The following is a 22,609-nucleotide window of genomic DNA, read 5'->3' as shown; positions in this document are numbered from 1 at the left end:
AATACTGACCTTACAAAAATAAGAAGGGTTATAAAGGAATACTGTGAACAGTTGTATGCCAGAAAATTAGATAACCTAGATGAAATGAAAAAAAAAAAAAATCCTAGACAGTTCACCAAAACTGACTCAAGAAGAAATAGAAATTATATATAGATCTATAACTAGTAAAGATATTGAATTAATGATAAAAGCTACCACAAAGAAAATCAAACATTAAAAAAAGAAAGATTAACACCAACCCTTCCCCCAAAAGTAGAGTAGGAGGAAATACTTCTTAATCCATTTTAAGAAACCAGTATTATCCTGATATGAAAAGCAAACAAGGATATCACAATAAAATAAACCTGTAACCCCAAATCCCTTATGAATACAGATGAAAAAATCCTCAACAACATGTTAGCAAACCAAATCCAGCAACATACAAAAAAGGATTAGGTACACCATAACAAAGAAGGATTTATGGCACGAATGCAAGTTTGGTTGAACATGTGAAAATCAATCAGTGTAACGTAGCATGTTAATAGAATATAAAGGGCAAAGATCCCATAATCTTCTTAATAAATACAGAAGAGTGATAATATCCAAAACACTTTCTGATATAGTAATAGAAGGGAGCTTTCTTTTTTAAATTAAATTTTATTGGAAAATAGATGAGTTACAGTGTTGTGCTAGCTTCTACTATAGAGCAAGGTGAATCAGTTATACCTGTATCCATTCTTCTTTAGATTCTTTTCCTATATAGGTCATTATAGAGCGCTGAGTAGAGTTCCCTGTGATACATGACATGTTCTTATTAATTATCTCTTTTATGTACAGCAGTGTGTATATGTAAATCCCAATCTCCCAATTTATTCCTCCATCCCCTTCCCCCCTTGGTAACCATATGTATGTTTTCTCTATCTGTGACTCTATTTCTGTTCTGTAAATAAGCTCATTTGCACCATTATTCTAGATTCCACATATAACCTACATCATATGTTATTTGGCTCTCCCTGTCTGACTTACTTCACTCAGTATGACAGTCTCTAGGTTCATGCATGTTGCTGCAAATGGCGTTATTTCATTCTTCTTTATAGGTGAGTAATATTCCATTGCATATATGTACCACATCTTCTCTATTCACTCCTCCATCGACAGACATTTAGGTTGCTTCTATGTCCTGGCTATTGGAAACAATGCCGCAGTGACCGCTGGGGCACATGTATCTTTTTGAATTATGGTTTTCTCTAGATATATGCCTAGGAAGGGGATTGCTGGGTCATCTGGCAGTTCTGTATTTAGTTTTCTAGGGAACCTCCGTATGTCCTTCATAGTGTCTGCACCAGCTTATATTCCCACCAACTGTATAGGAGGGTTCCCTTTTCTCTGCATCCTCTTCAGTGTTGATTGTTCATAGATTTTTAGACGATGGCTGTTCTGACTGGTGTGAGGTAATACATTGTAGTTTTGATGTGCATTTCTCTAATAATTAGTGATGTTGAGCATCCTTCCCTGTGCTTTGTAGCCATCTGCATGTCTTTGGAGAAATGTCTATGTAGATCTTCCACCCATTTTTTTGATTGGATTGTTTTTTTTTTTTTAATGAACTGCATGAGCTGTCAGTATATTTTGGAGATTAATCCCTTGCCAGTTGCTTCATAGAAGGGAACTTTCTTGGATTAAGGCTGCCTACAAAAAACTCACAGCCAACATCATACTTAATGTGAATGAATAGATGCTTTCCCCTCAAATGTCATGAATACAAGATTGTCACTCTTACCACTTCTCTTCAGTATAGTACTAGAGGTTCTAGCCAGGTCAATTAGACAAGAAAAAGGACTAAAAAGCATCTAAATTAGGAAGTAAATTGGGACCATATCTATTTAGAGAAAACATAGTCCCATATAGAAAATTCAATGGAATACACATACACAAAACCAATTAAAACCAAAAAACTGAGATCAGCAAACTTGAAAGATACAAGATCAATATACACAAATCAACACATGTCTTTTCTTTTTTTTTTCTTTTTATTAGTTGGAGGCTAATTACTTTACAATATTGTAGTGGTTTTTGACAAATCAACACGTATCTTTTCAAATTACGGTTTTCTCTGGATATATTCCCAGGAATGGGATTGCCGGATCATGTGGTAGTTCTGTGTTTAGTTTTCTAAGGAACCTGCATACTGTTCTCCGTAGTGGCTTTACCAGTTTACTTTCCCACCAGTAGTGTAAGAAGGAACCCATGACTCCCTGTAGCCTGAATGCCATCACTCTGAGACTGCCAGGCACCAGCTCCTATAAGCCCAACAAGCTCCATCTGAACCATTGACCCTCCCGATACCTCATGGAGGCTCCAAGTTCATGCTATTTTAGGCAAAACTTCCTTCCCCATCAGACAGAATTGACACTATAATTTTATTTCTGGCAAATGAGAGCAGTTCTAGAAGTTGAAAATTAGTGGGAGGTTGGGAGATCTCACTATCCCCCTCCATTTGAGATTTGATGGTGTTTTCTACCTATTGGATCTTGATGGAAACTTCTTCAGAAGTAAGTATGATAAAAGTGGGGGAGCTACTTCGATAGCCTCTGCTAGCAGCAGGTATGGGGAGATGTTTCAGATGGTGTTAGATGGACACGCACATACCCACCCATCCGCTGAGCACAGAGTGGATGGAGTCAGCAGGAGAGAAGGGTGTAGGGGATATAAAATGGAAGTCTAAATCAGCGGTTCTCAACTGAGTACCCTATATTGCCTCCCAGGAGATAATTAGCAAGGTCTGGGTAGATTTTTAGTTGTTGCTAGTGGGAGTACGCTACTGGCATCTACTGGGTAGCGGCCAGGTGTTGCTACTAAACACCCAGCGATGCACAGGACAGCTCTTGGCAACAAAGAATTATCTATTCCAAAATGTCGGTAATGCCAAGGTTGAGAAAACCTGATCTAAACTGAAGGCTGCCCAGCTGTCAGATTCTTACTGTGTGCTTCCCCGTAGCCCCAGGAATGCTCCACGGAGTTCATGGGGGACTTCACTGTTGCCCGCACACTGAAATTACACCACTGGTTCTCAGGCTTCGAGCTCAGACCGAAACTAAATCACTGCCTCTCCTGGGTCTCCAGCTCCCTTTCTTTGGATTTGTGAGCCTATATAATCATGTGATCCAATTCTTATAATAAATATTTTTATTTGATACCTATGTACACACACACACACATATAGACACACATATCCTATTGGTTCTGTTTTTCTGGAAACTCTGGTGAATGTAGAGTTTCATATACACTTTACATGTTATTGGCAAACAAAATGACCTGGTTTATATACCTTGATTGCATTTTTCTGTCCTCATCTGCAATGACCAAACTAACAGGTCTGTAGAAGAGCTCAGTGCGTTGCTCTGCCATCTTGAGTTAGAGCAGTGCCTACAATCCCCTCCTTTTGTTTCCTGAGCCTTTGGTCACAGTGGCAGCCCTGTGATGCCTCTCTTGCCTTTTGGACTTTTCCCTCTGTCTGCTTCCCATCCTTTGGGTGTTTTCACGTTGATCCCCTGCACAGAGGACAGCTAATGAACACTCGATAAAAATATACAGCTCTTCAGCCCACTAAGAATTTCCTCTTCAGTTTCAACTAGATAATGATGCTCTCTGCTTCCTCTGTTATATAAAATCTGGTAGATTTCGTCTGACTGTAATAAAAGTGTGTCAAGATAGGAGTTGGCAACTGGCTGCATTTCAAACTTGACCACATAAGACTATGAAAAAATGGACATTAAAGCTTCACTAATTCAGACTTCATCAATTCCAAATTTGTGATCATACAGTAGGCTAAAATGTACTATTCTCAAAACAAAGGGATTAAGACAAAATAATAGTAGGTGAGAAAAGGAGAATATTTACCTTCTAAAGAGAGCAAACTCTTACCAGGTACTTACTTAGAAGTATCAATGTATATCTAAACAGCACAATTACAGTGAGAGCAAATAACAGCTGCAGAGCCTGGGTCTGTAGTTTGCAAACCTCCGAGGGCAACATTGGAACTTAGTCCCAGGACCTGGGTTGAGCACTGTGTACACCTTCATTGAGTAGAGGCTGGGACAACTAGAGATAAAGGACAATTAGGTACAAAGAGATGAGGGCTACCTCAGGAAGGAGCCGGGAGCCACTGCCCCTGGATTGGGGAAAAGAGAGAAGGCAGGAGCCAGAGATGGAGCGACTTCCTGGTGTTGGTCTTGCCTGGGTCGGGGCCAGGACGGGCAAGGGTTGGTCGGTATCCAGGCTGATGGAGGAGGACAGGCAGAGACTTCCCTTGGCAACACACATGCATTGGTTCAGCATGTCTGCTGCAGGGTTGCAGAGGGCATCTGTGAAGCCATGTTAAAAAGGACCAACTTCTCCTGAGGGTCCTGGGAGTCACTGCAGAGTCCTAAACAAGTGAGCAAGCTGAGATCCAACATTTGGGCTCAGCAGTAAAGAATCTGGCTGCAATGCAGGAGACCCAGTTGGATCCCTGAACCAGGAAGATCACCTGGAAGGAAGGCATGGCAACCCGCTCTAGTACTTTTGCATGGAGAATCCCATGGACAGAGGAGCCTGGTGGGCTGCAGTCCACAGGGTCACACGGAGTCGGACACGACTGAGTGACTTAGCAGCAGCAGCAGGCTCACTTAGGTAGCGATGGGAAGCTGGGGTGGACACAGACAGGCACGGAGGCAGGCAGCTGCAGCCACTGTAGTGGTCTAGGTGGGAGCTCAAAGTTGAGAAGAAAACAGAGATGATGACTCAAAGCTGCCTATTTACTCCCAGGTTGAACTTTTTCCTCTTGGAAAATATTCAGGCAGGTCAAAGTTCTGCCCAGTGGGCAGCTCCTTCCCGCTCCCTCCTTCCCAAGATGGCATCTGGCAGGAGGGCCAGGCTTTACTGCTCTTGGCAATAAAGACCAGTACACACAGCCTTTCTAGGCTGGGCCCCACCATGGGGGTTCATCGGGGATCTGGACTATAACTATCTAAAAGGAGACCGGTCTTCTCTGTCCTTTGTCACAAGTGGCGTGCTCAGTGGTTACTCATGAGTGGATGGCCTTGGTTTGTTGGTTGATCTGTTGTTGTTCAGTTGTTAAGTCATGTCTGACTCTTTGTGATCCCATGAACTGCAGCACACCATGCTTCCCTGTCTTTCACTGTCTCCCGGAATTTGCTGAAACTCACGTCCATTGAGTCGGTCATGCTATCTAACCATCTCATCCTCTGTCGCCCCCTTCTCCTGCCCTTAATCTTTCCCAGCATCAGGGTCTTTACCTCTTTCTATCAGGAGGCCAAAGTATTGGAGCTTCAGCAGCAATCTTTCCAATGAATATTTAGGGTTGATTTCCTTTAGGACTGACTGGTTTGATCTCCTTACAGTCCAAAGAGTCTTCTCCAGCACAATTTAAAAGCATCACTTCTTTGGCGTTCAGCCTTTTTTATAGTCCAACTCTTACATCCATACATGACTATTGGAAAAAACCATAGCTTTGACTATCAGGACCTTTGTTGGCAAAGTAATGTCGCCGCTTATAAATATACTGTCTAGGTTTGTCATAGCTTTTCTTCCAAGGAGCAAGCGTCTTTTAATTTTGTGGCTGCATTCACCATCCACAGTGATTTTGGAGCCCAAGAAAATAAAATCTGCCACTGTATCCACTTTTTCCCATCTATTTGCCATGAAGCGATGGGACCAGACGCCATGATCTTAGTTGACTTAAAACTCAACATTCAGATGGATTTGAGAGAAGCCTATCAAAAAGAACCTTTGCCAAATCTCACCAGGTCCTGCCACAAGTGGTGCTAGTAAGTGCCAGCTGTTTTGTGCCAGATTAAGATTATCCAAAATGCCTAAGTGTCAAAAACTCAATAAAGGACTTTGAAACTCAGAGAAATAGTCTATACATAATGAACAATGGCCTCAATATGTGAAAGGAAGACAAAGAAATGGAGATAGCATCTTAAAGAATTTGGATTTTGAAGATGACACGTGGAAACATATGTGTATGCTGCTCTCAGCCATTTACTAAGTAAACTGTCATCATCCAGTTTTAAGAGGGGCCCAGAGCAAGAGACGGCTCTGCCACAAGGCCAGGCAGTACTGCCAGAGGCTGTCTCTTGGTTTATGCAGGACCCAACAGACCCAATGGCATCAAAGCGCCTACAGCAAACAGAGATGCCATCCAGTGCCTCAGGGAAGCTCTAGGAGGAGCACCACAAAGGCTTTCAAGGGTGTCAGAGCAGAGCGCCACCCTCCTCCACAGGAGAATTAGCTCCTGCTGGCTACCCGGCTCTGGTATTGCATGCCTAACTACAGGACATCAAGTGACCATGTGCCCAGGAGAAGCTAGCTTTGAGCCTCTTGTTAGGCTCTGCATGAATAGTATGGACCCACTGTCAAGTGGGAGAAATCAGACCCAGTCAGTTCCAGAAGGTTTAAGTTGCATGAGTGGGTAACTCAGACTTTTCCCCATCTCCTGTGTCTGTTGCTTTGTTGCCGCCCCCTTAGTCCACACCTACATCCTCATGGGAAGTTCTTGATGATCAATTAATGTAAGAGGAAAAGCCTCAGTCTGGATTCGTGGATGATTCTATAAAGCATCACTGACACCAGCCAGCAGTGGTCAGCTTAGCATTACAGCCCCACTCTGGGTGGCTCTGAGAGATAGCAGTGAGGGTCATCCTGCTGGTGGGCAGGATTTCAAGCCGTGTATCGATCCTCCACATTGTCTGGACCACGAGATGTCTGGAAGAATGGACCTCACATCAATTCCTGGACAGTAATCAACAGAACGGCAGATAGGAGAGAACAGAATTGGGAGATCAGGGACAAGGAGGTCTGAGGAAGAGGTGTGTGCAGACCTTCCTGAGGACCTGAGTGTGATGTCATTTGAATATCTCTGCAGAAGTTCTCAGCCATCAGGTGAGAAGGTTATTCCCCAGTGTTTGTTCAGTGAGTCCTTGCACACAATGAACATGGCAGGAGGGTCCAACAACGTGGCTACCATGGGTACAGTTTCACAGACTTCCTCTTTGCAGGCCTAATCTGCCTGTCATCGATGTTGGGGACACATCTTCCTGACAGCAAAGACCAGTGCTGACCTTCTCGGATGTGGAGGGGAGGAATCCAGTCAACGGCCTGGTGACAGTGACTACACTAGACCTTCCGTCATGGAGCGGGTAGAGTCCTTCCTGGAATACATACGTATGCATTTCCCATCTCTGCCTGAACCTTTACCCATCACTTACAGAATACTTGGGGGTCACAGCTCCTCCCCAGCATGTTGTTATTGACCAAGAAACTCATTTACAGCAAATGAAGTTTGGCCATGGACTTACATCCATGGAATTCACACATCTCACTGATGTACCACATCACCTGGTGAGCTCGAGGGAAGATCTCCTGATGACTTTTGATCCACCAGTTTTCTACCTCTGAACTAGAGGATCTTCAAAATACCTCTCTGATCTGATCTTTTTGGATGCCGTGGTGTCTGCAGTGACCCAAGGCCCAAGTGGAATAAATAGGTTTCTTTCTTCTTTTTTGAAGCCTCAATATAGTGAAAGTTGAAATAAATGTTTGAACTGGACTGCAGTGTACATTTTTCAAAATGAAAATAGTTTCAAATAGAAACACTTACAATGAAATATTGTGTTCAGCTGGTAGGCCTTTCAAACTGTGGTTATAGTCAAAGATATATAAGCAATAACATTAAAAAGAGATTTGATCCTAGATAATGTCCTATTGGATAGATTAAAAAAGAGGAGAGCAAAGTTGCTCTGGGCAAAAAAAAAAAAAAAGGAAATCTACAATTCAACACCATGGCAGGAGGGAAATTGTTTAATGATCTTTAACATTAACCTGCTCCACTGCAAATTTCACCAACCCTGCTATACTTCAATAATATGTCTTCCCATCCGCAGGAGGTTCAGAGGCATATACTTCTTTTTAATTAAAGTTAGATACTTCAAAGATAATTAAAGGTGTGTTTTAGAAATCTACAGACAAGATTACAGAACTCTAAAGCAGAAGATAACCAAAAAGCTACCGGTTTATTTTAAATAAAGTGGTTCAGCATTTGAAAAGATTTACAGAAGTCAGGGAAGGTAGTTTAGCATTGAGTAGTAATGCCCATGGGTATTTAATTCAAACTGAATAGAAATGGAAAACAAATTGTCTTCATTTTTAAAAATTTTATTGCAGTATAGTTGATTTACAATGTTATATTAATTTCTGTTGTATAGCAAAGTGACTCGGTTATACATATCTTCTTTTTCATATTCTTTTCCATTATGGTTTGCCACAGGGTAGTGAATATATTTCCCTGTATATGTAGTAGGACCTTGTTTATCCATTCTATACATCACAGTTTGCATTTGCTAGTCACAAATTCCCAGTCCTTCCCTCCTCCACCCCTTATCTCCCTTGGCAACCACAAATCTATTCTCCATGTCTATGAGTCTGTTTCATAGATAAATTTATTTGTGTCATATTTTAGATTCCTCATATAAGTAATATGGTATTTGTCTTTCTGACTTTTCTTAGTATGATCATCTCTAGGTGCATCCATGTTGCTGCAAATGGCATTATTTCATTCTTTTTCATGGCCAAGTAATATTTCACCACACATATATATACACACATACACATATACCACACCTTTATCCATTCATCTATTGATGGACATTTAAGTTGTTTCTATGTCTTGGTCATTGTAAACCATGCTGATATAAACATAGAGGTGCATGTATCTTTCTGAGTTATAGTTCTGTCCGGATATTTGGCCAGGAGTGGGATTGCTGGATCATATACCAACTTGAGTTTTTTGAGAAACCTCCATGCTCTTCTTCATAGTGGAGACACCAATTTACATTCCCACCAACAGTATAAGAGGGTTTCCTTCTCTCCAAACCCTCCCAGCCAAACTGTCTTCATTTTTTTCTCAAAAATCCAAAGGTAACACTAAAAGTATAGTGGAAATATTCTATAATGTGGCCAGTGGAATTTGCTGTAGTGTCTGCCCACTGATTCTAAAGTCAGCAAACATTGCTTGGTGCCTATATGGACCCAGAGAAAGGCCAAAGGAGAAACCAGAAATAAAGCACATAGCCCTACTCTGAATTTCCACAGCCAGGGATGGGACATGAGATCTCCAACAACATGTACTCCTTCAACCTGGTCTGGCCAGGGCCCTTTTCCTGAGCCATCTCTTTACCGTCTCTTGCTTCTCGACCCTCAATTCTGCAAAACACTTATTGAAGGTGAATAATCCCAGTCAGACACTCATCAACAAGAACCTCTAACTGCTGTCTGCCCACCTTATTCTTTTTCCTATAGAGTTTTTGTGTAGTTTTCAGTACCTCAAATTCCCATTTATGGACATTTGAAAGATATGATAATATCATGGAAGAAAACTAATCACCTGACATCATCAAGCAAGTACAACTAGTTTTAGCCCATTGGTTCATTTAAGTCTCATTTCCCCCGCTCTTTGTAAGGACTGTTGTCATTTATACCTTATTATACAATCCCCTGGAGAAGGAAATGGCAACCCACTCCACTATTCTTGCCTGGAGAATCCCATGGAGGGAGGAGCCTGGTAGGCTACAGTCCACGGGGTCGCAAAGAGTCGGACAGGACTGAGCTACTTCACATACAGAGAAGTATGCTATGCATACATTTCTGCTCAACTCTCTTATCTCCAGTATTTTTTTTTTTCATGGTAACAAGATCACTTTCAAGTCTTGCTCCTAATGGCTCCATTATATTGTATCAAGTGGATATACCTGTTAACCTGTTCCTAGTGGTGTACCTCTCGGTTAATTTCAATTCTGGACTACTTCATAGAAAACTACAATAAACATCTTTGTGCATAAAGTGTTTTCCACATTAAGGATTTTTCCCCCTTCAGCTAGATTCCCAGAAATAAAATGACTACATTTAAGGTTAGTAATACTAAGGCCCCTGAGACACATTTTCAGGCATCTAGTTGTAGAATAACAACAAAATAGTTAGGCCACGTGAATGGCAAAATTGGCACAAATGCCAACAGACCCACCACTGAGAAGTCTTATTTATGTAGGTTCAATGGGGGCACCACTTTATGTTAAAATTATGTCTATTCCTCAGAACAGAGAAGAGAGGTGAGCTGGTGGACAGGGCTGAAATAGTAACTCAAATGCAGCACTGAGAAAGGAAGAAAAACATGGAACAGAGATTAAAAGACACAGATGATGTAGGAGAAAGATTCCGCATATCTAATTAGAGTTCCAGGAGTAGAGAATGAGGAAAAGCAATATTCAAAGAAATAATGACTGAGAATTTTCCAGAACATGAATTAGACATCAATTCTCACATGAATGAAGTCCAGAAAATCCTGAGGGAGATAATTAAAAAGAAGCATGGAACTCAGAACGAGTACCACAGAAAAGGAACTCAAATCACCCATAATGAAAAGATAGATTACTGCAAAATAACAGTAATCATATCACTAGATAAATTCTTAAAAAGAACCAATGAAAACTGGAAGACACGTGGAATCATATTGACAACAAGTTGCTTACTATGTGGAAAAAATAAATAGATGGAGTTTTTAAAAAGTCTGACTAAAACACCAGACAATGTTAACATATAAATTGTGCAGCGTGATCAGAGTTTTAAGTATAAAGTCCTTGAATTGCTCAGGAGGACAGAATGACTGATTCAGTTTGTATTTTGTGAAGGTAAATATATATGCTAAAATTACCAAATAATAAATACAAGTAAATAGAAATAGAGTGTACAACTTTTGAATATGGAGACGAGGGAAATGTGATGTGGAGTAGGAAAGAGAATCTGAATTAATACAAGAAGCAATTAGATAAAATAACTAAGTATATTAAAAGTGGGACAATGAAGAGGGATCAAGAGAACAAAGTAAAATGGTAAATCCAAATATATTAATAGTAACATTGTAAATGAACATAACTTTCACATTAAAACTTACAGATTGGAAAAATAAAGCAAATTTTATTGCTTTATGCTCTTTATAGCTGTTTCACAAGTGAAGTAAAAATGTACAGAACTGTTGATGGTGAAAGGATAATAAAATGATACAAAAGGCAAGTACTAAGTAAAAGAAAATTGGTATAGCTCTATTAGAAACAGGTCTATTTTTAATGATTTATTTTTTATTGAAGTATAGTTGATTTACAGGGTTTCAGGTAAAGAGGAAAGTGATTCAGTTTTACACACACGCACACACACACACATATTCTTTTTCAGGTTCTGGCTTATTACAAGATACTGAGCATAGTTGCCTGTGATACACAGTAGATCCTTATTATTTACCTGTTTTATATACGGCAGTGTGTATCTGTTAATCCCAAGGTCCTAATTCATCCTCCCCCCTGCAAGTATCCCCTTTGGTACCATAAGTTTATTGTTTATGTCTATGAGCCTATTTCTGTTCTGTAAATAAGTTCATTTGTTTCATTATTTTAGATTCCACATATAAGTGATATTATATGATATTTGTTCTTCTCAGATCTAGAAATAAGAACATTGCTAGAGATTAAGAGGGTTGTTTCATAATGACATATGCTTGACTGATCAGGAAAAAGTTAAACTATAATGCATCTAATAACATAATATTTCAAAATATACAAAGCAAAAACTGAAAAAGCGTAAGATTAAACTGAAAAATTCGCTATATTTCTCCCTCAGTAACTGATTAATCAAACATCAAATAAATGAATAATGAAGATGGAAGATTTGAATACCACAATTAACTAGTTTAAGCTAATGAACGTATATGGATTACTGCAAACCAGTAACTTTGGAAATATAGAACATTTGTGAAAACTATGTACCAGGCCACAAAACAAGTCTCAACAAATTTCAACGAATTGGACTCAAGTAGATCACATTCTCTAATCATTATTAAAACAGAAAATATTTAAACTAGAAAAAAAATTTAAATAAAAAATAGAAAAAAATTAAAATATTTTATCTAAAATAGAAAATTAAAGTATATATTATTAAAAATGTCAAATTAGAATAAAGATAGAATTAAAGAAAAAATAATTGTCAAAAGTTTCTGGAAATTAAAAGATAAATTGAAATAAAAGCTTACAAATAAGAAAAAAATCATCATAAAAATGTTAAAAATCTATATGTGAACAGTAACAAAACACTGCATATCAAAACATGTGGAATACAAATACAGCTGAAGCAATACCTGGAAACTTATTGTGCTAAATGCATACATGCAAAAGAAGAAAAGTTGGAATTAAATGAGTAATCATGTACATTTAAGAGATGAGAAAAAGAATAAAGCAAAGAAAGTATAAGGAAGGAAATAAGGATGAGGACAGAGAGTAAATAAAATGAAAAATAGTGACACAGGTGAGAAGTTCCTTCTTTGTAAAAAGAGCCTGTAACAAGCCAGGTGAGACAGGCCAAGAGTCAGGGACGTGGCGGCCACCTCTACATCACCCCACTGGGGCATGGAAGGCACTCAAGCGTGGCGCCCCAGGAGAGCCCCCGCCTTCCCGAGGAGCGTTCTTGACAACATGCAGGGTGCGTCTCCATGCCTCTCCCCATGCACCCCAACTTGATCTCACTTTTTCTGGCACCTCTTCCATCTTCCAACCATCTCCCAAATTTGCCAAAAGTGATGTCCGGTGCTCTCATTTTCCTTGTTGCTTTTAGATAATTTATGGAAGAGAAGGGGAAATATTAGCATTACTTCAGCATCCACCATCAGCACCAGTCTGAGGAGAGGGAAACTGAGGCAGAAAGCAGGGGTGGTGGCAGTGGAAACAAGCCTCAGGTGCCTGGACGCTGTGGGAGGAAGGATTCAGATCTGGGAGCTCAGAGGATGGTGGGGGTGGGGGGTGGCAGGCACTCAGACCGCAAGATCTGCAGTCCTGGGAGAGGCTCCCAACCTTCACTGAACCGTGGGTGAAGCTGAAAGACCCACTGACGGATTTCTAGTAGGTTTTCAACAAGGATTCCATCAAAACAGCATTTAAAACTTTTCTTCTAATTAGCCATAAAAGAAAGAGATGAATCTCAAATACTCTGCTTACATGTCATTCTAGTAAATCAAAGTCCCTAATGATCAATAAATTGCTTTTCAAAGAAAGCAAAACAACAAAACCACATTTATATAACACAAACACAAAAAGAGAACCTGCCAGATTCTCAGAGGCTGAGCTACACAGATAAAGTAAAATGATGATTGAGACAAAGGTTTTCATGGGGAGGCTAGGAAGAGCTTTGGAGCTGGAAGCACTGTTTATGCAGATTGGACTATCTTCAGGACAAAAAAAAATTATGTAAAGGAGTTTAGGTCATTTTCCTTTTCTCCAGGAATATCCAGGCTTCCAAGCCTAGGAAATGACCCGCTATAGTTTTGGTAGTTAAATTACATATCAAAAAGGGAGAACCATGAGCTATGAGTCAGTGTGGGATTATTTGGAGACTTTGGCAAATAGCCACACTAGATGCAGGGAACGGGGATCTAGAGGGGGCCATGACCTCTGTCTTGTAGGCAACCCCCTTCCTCTCTCTCACCCTGTTCTTCTCCCGTGTCTGCTCAGTGAGATTAAACTGTCTGCCCACAGGATGGATCTGTGCATCCCAGCTGCAGATCACATATCTGTCACATCAGTGGCATTATGCTGTAAATCATAGCCACAGAAGGACTTTCCATGGTGTGGGTTTCTTTTCTCAGCTGATGATACATAAACATACACCAAAAATTTTAACTCATATTTACCTAGGGAAGGTAACGGGGGCAAATAACACATGGTTGAATACAACACCAAAAGTGGTTTTCAAACAGCATTTATTTTAGGCAGTTTAATAACACTCTTTTGACTCTCTCTACACAAACGGCCGAATCGATTCTCAGAGTTAAGTCTGAAGTGAGTGAGGTTTCCAGAAGTAAAGTAATCAGCCCGTCCCCAAATAAATCTGTCTTTGAGCCTTTTCCTCAAGAACCATCTGGTGGTTTCAGGCTGTTCTGGTCACTAGTAACTAGTAACTAATAATCACATAAAGTCATTAGCAACATGGTGTTAATGGTACATTATTATCTCAGGCTTACCAACCAAGGTCTTCTAAATTTTAAAAGAGGAGAGGAAGGCTAGAACTCCTGCCCTTGGTGGAGACGCAAAGAGCTGGTGGAGGTGCTTTTCTGGTTGTCAAGTGCTCACCCCGTTTTATAGATTGCCCCGAATAATGACACTATAAAAATCACTCATCTTTTAAACTCTTACCAGTTCTCCTAAGCCAGGTAAATATTTACATGATGTTTATGACTTATATACTTAACAATTTATATGATGCAGGATTCAAAATAAAAAGGTAAAAAAGAACTCAGATTTCTAAATGAACTTGATATTTATATATACTACAAACACATATACATACTTTTCAGTTTAGCATCTTTGTTCCTACTTCTCTAGTATTATTATTATTTCCTTAAAGTGACAGATACTAACATACACACTGCTAGGGATGTTAAGTGAGTATTGCCATTTTGGGAGCAATTTGGCACCTGATAGTCACGTTTATATATAAACATGTAATATATGTATATTACATATGTAAATATGTAAGTTTCTATTATAAATATGACCCTTCAGTTCTACTTTTGGGCATACATTCTCATGAATTTCCTTTGATGTGCATTAATACATTTCAAAGACATTTACTGCACACATCTGTGTCATAGCCACAGAAGAAATACAGAAAGAAGCTAAAATCCACCATGGAGGAGACAGATTTATAAAATACAGTATTTTCATACGATGGAATGATGTCTAACAGTTAAAAAAATATGAACATAATCTATATAAAACAATCTGATAGTTCTCTCAAAAACACTAAGTGATAATGCAAGATTCTTTCACAGAAAGTAAAAGAGAAACCATCCTTATGGAAAATTCTGTAGCAAAGTGGGCTATGAATAAACATGAAAGTATATTCTGTCCCCCTAGAAAAGAAAAAGTAAAAATAAGGTTCTTTTTTTTCCCCTTTGCCTACGAAATTAACAAAGCTGATGAATAATTATGTCTCTCACTAACAAGGCCTAGGGATCTGGCCCACTCAGACACTACCAGTAGCAATACAAATTTATACACTTTCCTGGAGGGACATTTAGCAATATGTATCAAATATTTAAAGAAAAGTAAGCAAATTTTGATGAAATAATTCATCCTAAGAAAACAAAAATGCATGCAAAAGTTAGGCTATAATTAAAAAGTATAAAGTGCTTAATGTTTTAAAAGAATGATTTTGTTGACTAAATTACAGTACACAGATGAAATAGATTATTAAGAGGATAAAAATAATGACACAGAAGGATAATCATTGACATTAATGCTGCTCACATTTTGTTGAGTTAAAAAAATTCTCATTTGTGTTTAAAAGAATTATATTCATCTGATCCTTATTATTCAAGGATCTTTGGTACCACAGAGGAGTTACTTAAGTAAACCCACTAAAGATGGGGACCAAAATTTCAGACTAAATAATGAGAAATAAAAAAGTTTGATTAGCACTATATTTGAAGAAAAAGAAACAAGAGAACACATTTTCATTTTCTACTTTTACCAAATTGTGATAATAGTATTTTTCATGGGAAGTGATATTTAGGATAGATCCTAAAACTCATTTGAAGCCTAGAGGATTAAGAACAGCCAAGACAATTTAGGAGAAAAAGGCTAAGAAGGGAAGAATTACTGTAAAACTTTAATAATTAAATGAAAGTGATATTAGCTCAGGAATCACAGAAAGATTAATAGAACAGAACAGAGTTAAGAAAAAGATCTGAAAGAAAAAAAAAAGTAGCCAAAATTGGTATATGGTAGAGGTGGCAGCAAAATAAATGAGAAAATAGTTAAATATTCAGTGATAATGTGGTAATGGTTTTCAACATGGAAAACATTAGATCCCTGCCTCACACAGTACAGAAATATAAATGTCAAATGAGTTTTAAGATCTGAAAGTTTTATTTACTAAAAAATGGTGATGCATAGAAAAGAAACTTGGAAATCAAAACATTTGTAAAAGCTCTCTAAGGGAAATGCAAAAGAAAAGCAGTGAAATGCATTGCATACTTATCAAATTAACCAAAGTTAAAACATCTAATTAATGTCAGGCATAGCCAAAGATACAGGGATACAGAGAACTCCAGGACAGTGCTGGTGGGAGTGTAAAGTGGTACAGAGGCTCTAAAGGGCAAATGCAAAACCTCAAAGGGCTGAAGTAACAGCAAGAAGCTTATGCAAGTAAATCCTATCACGCAGTTACTCAACTCCTAGGGATATATACCTTAGACACACTCCTTCACATTTCTACGAGAGCCTATCAAGAATATGCCCTGCAATACTTTCTACAATAGCAGAAGGGATTTTCTCAAGTTGTGGTGAGCATGGCTACTCTCTAGCTGTGGTACGCAGGCTTCTCTCACTGCAGAGCACGGGCTCTAGGACGCACGGGCTTCAGTGGTTGTGGCACACGGCTCGCAGGCTCAATAGTTGTGGGCCACAGGCGTAGGTGCTCTGTGGCATGTGGGAGCTGCTGGGATCAGGGACTGAACCTGTGTCTCCTGTATTGGCAGGCAGCTTCTTTACCGCTGAGCCACCAAGGAAACCTGTAATTTTTTTATAATGTATCTGTTTGTGGCTTTCTATATTTATATTTATTTATTTGTTTGGCTGCACCAGCTCTGGCACACAGGATCTTTAGCTGTGGCATATAGGATCTTTAGTTGTGGCATGTAGGATCTAGTTCCCTGACCAGGGATTGAATCCAGGACTCCTGCATTGGGAGCACGGGGTCTTAACCACTGGACCTGAGGGGTCCAAGAAAGTCCCTGTTTATTGTTTTAATTTTTAATACACCATTTTATTAAAAGATAGACATCAATAATCCTCTGTGCATTTCTCCCTTCCACCTTCAGTCCTCCAGGTAAACATGGAGTTCTTCTGAGAGCATCTTTTTTTTATAAATGAAGTATAGTAGATTTACAATGTTGTATTCATTTCAGGGGTATAACAGTGATTCAGTTATACAGACACACACACATATATATATTCTTTCTCAGCTTCTTTTCCATTATAGGTTATTACAGGTATTGAATATAGTTCCCTGTGCTATACAGTAGTAGGTCCTTGCTGTTTATCTATTTTATATATAGTAGTATGTATCTGTTAATCCTAAATTCCTAATTTATCTCCCCTCACAGTTTCCCTTTTGGTAACTGTAAGTTTGCTTTTTTACATCTGTGAGTCTTATTTCTATGTACATAAAATTTTAAACACAAAGTGGGACTCCACATTCCGACAGGCACACACTTAGCCTCAGTGTTACCGGCTGCATGGACTCGGCTCCAAATCCCCCTCCTTCACTGTGTGGATTTCCCCCTCACTCAGCAGAGGAGTTTCTATTTATGGCAATCCCATACTTGGACTCAAGAAGCTACTACAAGAAGCTGTAACAAGAAGTTAGAACGTGCTGCACCAGGCGCCAGAGAGATCAGGAGAGCTGTGCAAGGCTCCTCTCCCCCTGCAGACGGCACAGCTCAGCTGGGGAGGCTGTCTGAGAGCCTGGCTGTCGGTCCTCACCCTAGCTCGCACGTGTGAAAACTGAAGAGGGCTTAACTGGCAAAGCCCGGTACCGTCATCAGTAGAATGAGAACATCACTCTGCTCCCGTTTGGGACAGTAAGCGAATACATACGTAGTGGCCAGCATACGCAAACACTCAACATCTCAGCAATCAAAGGCACAGACCATGAACAAGGTCTTCTGAACAGAATCTCGGTCACAATGATGGTGAAAAGACAGTGGATGGGAGGAGGGTGCTAAACGGGTCCACTGAGGCCTCTCCACAGCGGGGCCCAACACGCCAGCCCCGGGGGTTCCCCCTGTGACTTGGCCCGCTCCCGGTGGAACACAGGGCATTTCTTCTAGCAGCAGTTTGGCTACACTCAGGCCTATTGATTCTTCTGAGTTCACCACAGACAGTGCTCTGTGAAGACAGCGACCTGACTCAAGATGAAGAACTCCTTATCTCATACCCTTGGAAGAATTCTGGGGTGAAATGAGACCAAAAGGATCACAATGCACTTAAGTTAGCTTTTGGGTTGAGCCCTTTAGAATTCCAAGGACATAACGCAGCTTCATAGTATTAAAGAGAAGGCAAGAGTGTCTCAGGTCCACTCACCTCCCACACACAACTGCCTCTAACCCCCAAGTCACCCTTCCAAAAGCTGGGATAGGGGTCTATTCAAGGACTTAGGAGCAGGCACCAGAGAGGCCGCCTGTCTGCCAGATACAGGAAAAACCACAGTATTTGTAAATCACTTTTGGAGATGCTGAGCTATTCGATTTCATTTCTGGGGTTCCTTCCTGGGGGTTTCGAAGGACGGTGGGTATACAGTTACGCAGCCAATGTGGCGCCACCGTGTGGCAACAGCGCGAACAGCTCATAATTCACTCAGTCTTCAAATTCGGTGCTGCTTCACCAACTTTTAACTTTGAGGAATTCAAAATACTTCTATTTTCATAGGTCAAATGAATTCACTCCTATCTTTTCTTCATTCATATTTTATTATCACTATTTTGGATCTGCATTAGTCAAATACGCTCTGTGAATAAATCATCCTCAGTGTCAGCACTGTTATATGTGGGGTTGGGATTGTTACCTTACCCAAGAACTGATGATCAGACTGGGGACAACCAGATCAGATTCCACCCAAATCTTAAGGCCAAATTCTTCCTTCGAGTTTTTTGGACTAGCTTAGGTATATTTACCTTTTGTTTGCATATATTTAAGAAAAAAGGAGGTGAAAACCATCAAGCGGTTTTGAAACTAAAATGATGGCTTTGAAACTAAAATGATAAATAATAATAGGAATAAAAAACAAAACTGATCTGACAAAACTAAACAGGATGGTGGTTACCTTCAGGGGAAGGGAGCTGATAGTTTCTGCAGGGGATAATCTGGAAGCTGGGAATATTCTAGGTCTTAATCTGTTCAGTTTGTGAAAATCTTCAGATCTGTGCAGATACTATCATCCCAGAAAGGTCTGACCATTCAGTCAACGCTCCTTACCTGGCCTTTGAGACAAACACAATAATAACCAGGAAGGCAAAATGAGGGGCATGCCTAGTTCTCCACCAGGCACTTCAGTCTGTGTATCAATCGCTCTAAGCGCCATGACCACAGACGAGCTCTGGACAGGGAGGAAGGAGGCAGGACACAATCGATACCACTGTTAGCTTAAATTGCTGAGGTGGTTAACAGTTGACTTTCTCAGATCCTGGAACAGACCATTCCCCCTCCGCCTCCACACTCAACACCTAGACCACGAAGAGAATCCTGCCACAGAGATACACACCATCTCCACAGAAACAGCCCCGCCCCCACACACACACACACATGCTTTGCCCCACCACCAGACTCAACTCCCAACTCCAGACACATCCCCCAGACCCACAGAGGGCAGCCAGCTTTCAGCCCATAGAGACAAACAGATGTGCTGGATAGCGGGGAGGGGAGGGTGCCTAATGAGGCAAGAGCGGCTGTCCATGGCCAGACAAGGCATTAGCAACAGGAAGATGGAAAGTAGTATTTTCAAAGTCTTAAACTGGATTTGTCGGGAAACAAGGATTTTTAGACCTATGAATACAGTCCCAAAGTTGCTGTGAAATATATTTAAATCACCCCTATTTCCATCTACAGCTCAGATCTTCTTGGACTGTGTTCCTTTTACTTTCACATCTATCAGCTACCCTGAACCCCAGCGGCTTTGGGAAATGGGGGGTGGGGGGGGGCGCGGAATTATTCCATTGTCTAGATTTTAAAAGTTGAGGAGGCTTCAAGATGTTTGTCAGATATCACGTGGTGATCTTTTCCCTGAGGCGGGGCAAGGGAGACTGAGTTGGAGCGACAGGGTGATACTGTCAACAGAGAAGGCGCGACCCTCTCCTCCACCCAAGGCTCTGAGAACCGCCCACACTGCCTCACCGGAGCTGTGTAGCGATATTTACATACATTCTGAGACTAGGCTCCGCCTTCCCCTGGGAAAGTGGGAAACATCCAGATCGAGGGGTAGGGAGTGAAGCGGGCAGAAATAATCCAGACGTAAAGCATTTTCCGAGAGCAGATGGGAGCCCAGTGCAGCACCTACAGCTTCTCTTAGGAAGTCCCGGGACCCAGACTAGTGTGTGCAGTTCGAGTCTCTCGAATACTTACCCTAGGGATAGGGTATATTTGGGAGAAGGAAACGGAACAGGGCTGACCCTAGCAGGGGAATTTTCAGGCACCCAGCAAATTCCCCTACTCTGCGGGGATGTTAGTAAATTAAGTTGCAGGGAACGGAGAGGATGCTGCTAATGCTGCAGGACCCTGGGGTTTCCAACACGGGACCGCTCTGCACTCCCCATAGGCCCTCCTCGGCTACCTCCTAACCTCTAAAGAATACCTTAGAATTGACTCCAGACTTCTCCGAAAGCGGCGGAGTTGGAGGGGAGGGAGCAGGAAGAAGGGGGGCAGTGAAGCTGAAGTGAGCACCCCCAGACCTGCAACAGCCAACCCTCCCCAAGCAGTCCGAGAACCCTGCCAGATTCCTATCGACTCCGGTTCTTAGACTGTGCACCGGCCATGACCTTGAGCAACTCCCCAGTTAGTCCCATTTTACAGAAATTAAGAGTGGGAAGAATCAAGTCGGCCACACTGGGCTGCTCCCGGCGCTTACCTGACGGTTTAAGGAGCGTAGTGGGTGAGCGGTGAACCGCAGCCCAAGAGCTACGTGGCCAGTGGAATCGCAAACCTCGAAGGAAATGCAGAGCTGAGCTCCAACCCGGCAGCAGGAAAAAGGTGGTCCCGATTCTGTGACGACCCCCTAGCAAGTTTGATGCCACCCCCATGCCCCTCCGCAGAGGCTGACTGGCCGTGCCCGGGGGCCCTGGCTCAGGCACGCACGGGGTGTACTACGGGGACATGAGAAACACCTCCATACACCCACCCCCGAAGTTGCGGCAACATAAGGAGCAGAATGGCGCAAAGCTGCCAGAGAGGAGGGGACGGTACTCACACGGGGTGGCCGGGCTAGAGTAGGTACGTGACCGGGGTCATCGATGGCCTCCGGGCTCAGGCCACGGCGCTTTGGGATGCCCGGGGCACCTGCCGCAGCGCGCCGCGTGGATTAGGAAGCTGCGAGCAGCCAGGCAGGGGCGCGGGTCTGTCGGCGCGGCAGATCTGAGCTGCAGCGCCGCCGCGGGGGCTCGGCCGCCAGAACCGCAGCCGCAGCGGGAGCCCAGAGCAGGCGCGGGAGGCGGGAGCGCGGCGGCGGTAGCGGGTGCGAGGGAGGCGCCCGCGCCGCAGGCAACCGGGGCCAGCGGGGCCGCAGCCCCAGCCGACACCTGCTGGCCGGGCGGACGGCCAATCAGAGGCGCCGGGAGCCGGGCGCGTGCGGGGCACCGGGCGGGAGGGGGCGCGTGCTCGCGCCTGCGCTGGGGCCAGGGTGCCCAGCGGGCGGCTCAGGCCCCCCTCCCTGCACGCAGGCGGCACGCGCCGGAGGGGCGGGGCGGGGCGCAGCAGGAGGCGGGGCTCGGGTTGCGCCGGGGTCCGAGCCGCGCGCCCCTCGCTCACCCGCTCAGTGCGCGTTGGGGCCTCGGCCGCAGAGTTCCCCGACAGACCCCAGGTCATTCCCAACCGTGAAATAAGTTTTCCTGCCCCTGCACCCCCGGGCAACCAGACCCTCCCTGACCTCCGAGTGACTGGTCACCCGAATCCCGGCCCGGCGTGGCTTCCAGAGTGTGGGCGCCCTCCCTTCCCAGCCTCACCGAAGCCAGCGGGTCTCCAGAGACAGCTTTTCCTCACTTCACAGAGCCCGGGTATTGAAAGTCACCGCGGTGACCCATCCCCTCCCTGGTCTGGGCTCCTTTCGTTCTGTCCTGAATTTCTGCGCTAGCGACGCTCCTTCGCTCAACACGCGTTGACTGGTCTGACGATTGACTCGAGAGCTCGCAGTCCCAGGCGTTTGCGTTCCCAAACGCCCCAGAGCCCCGTAGCTGCGCACCGCAGGGTCAGTGATCTCGCGCTGGCAAAGGGTGCCCAGCGACTGCTGCCAGTGAGGACTGCATTTGGGCTCTTGCCTGGACTTCCAGATGCCGGAAGAAAGACTGGGAGTTGACAGGTTCCCCTCCAGGCCAGGGCTTCGTTGCTTTTGCATCCATTAGGGCCCTGGAGCCGGAATCTTTCTAAGACGGACTGCCTCAGCCCCAACAACTCGGCTTTTACATTATGAATTCTCGCTGCAGGACGGAAGTCGCAGCGAAAGACCTTTATTCTGATAAAGTAGCTTTATCAGCTTTATCAGAATAAAGTTACATGCGTGATTCCTAAAACCCTGGGAATCTTTTCTCAGGACCATGGGTCGAGCCTGTTCTCTCCGTGTAAATTTTCACAGTAGAAATGGACGGCTCCTTTGCTGACCTGTGTGTAGCAACACCCCCCCCCCCCCAAAAAACACTTGTAAGAAGGGAACTTGGAAGGTAAAGGAGTTGTTTTCTCTAAAGATCTGGTTTCCTCTCTCAAACCTATTT

The 22,609-nt window shown here is 42.7% G+C and overlaps 1 protein-coding gene across 4 annotated transcripts in view; it reads right to left on the bottom strand.

Annotated features, from left to right (window-relative positions):
- MYRIP (myosin VIIA and Rab interacting protein) overlaps nucleotides 1-21,896 on the bottom strand; it is a 217,899-nt gene extending 196,003 nt beyond the window's left edge. For 2 of the 4 annotated variants that reach the window (XM_065935248.1, XM_065935251.1), the window contains exon 1: nucleotides 21,097-21,365. The gene's annotated coding sequence lies outside the window, so the exon portion shown is untranslated. Of the gene's footprint in view, nucleotides 1-20,757; nucleotides 20,820-21,096; nucleotides 21,366-21,847 lie in introns of those variants that run through there. The other 2 variants (XM_065935249.1, XM_065935250.1) reach the window with 2 other exon arrangements.
- Nucleotides 21,897-22,609: the final 713 nt, after the last annotated feature.

The sequence above is a fragment of the Muntiacus reevesi genome, chromosome 4 (assembly GCF_963930625.1).
Source record: "Muntiacus reevesi chromosome 4, mMunRee1.1, whole genome shotgun sequence".
Taxonomy (NCBI): domain Eukaryota; kingdom Metazoa; phylum Chordata; class Mammalia; order Artiodactyla; family Cervidae; genus Muntiacus; species Muntiacus reevesi.
Note: the sequence above shows the minus strand (reverse complement) of the source record. Positions and strands in the feature narration are given on the sequence as shown.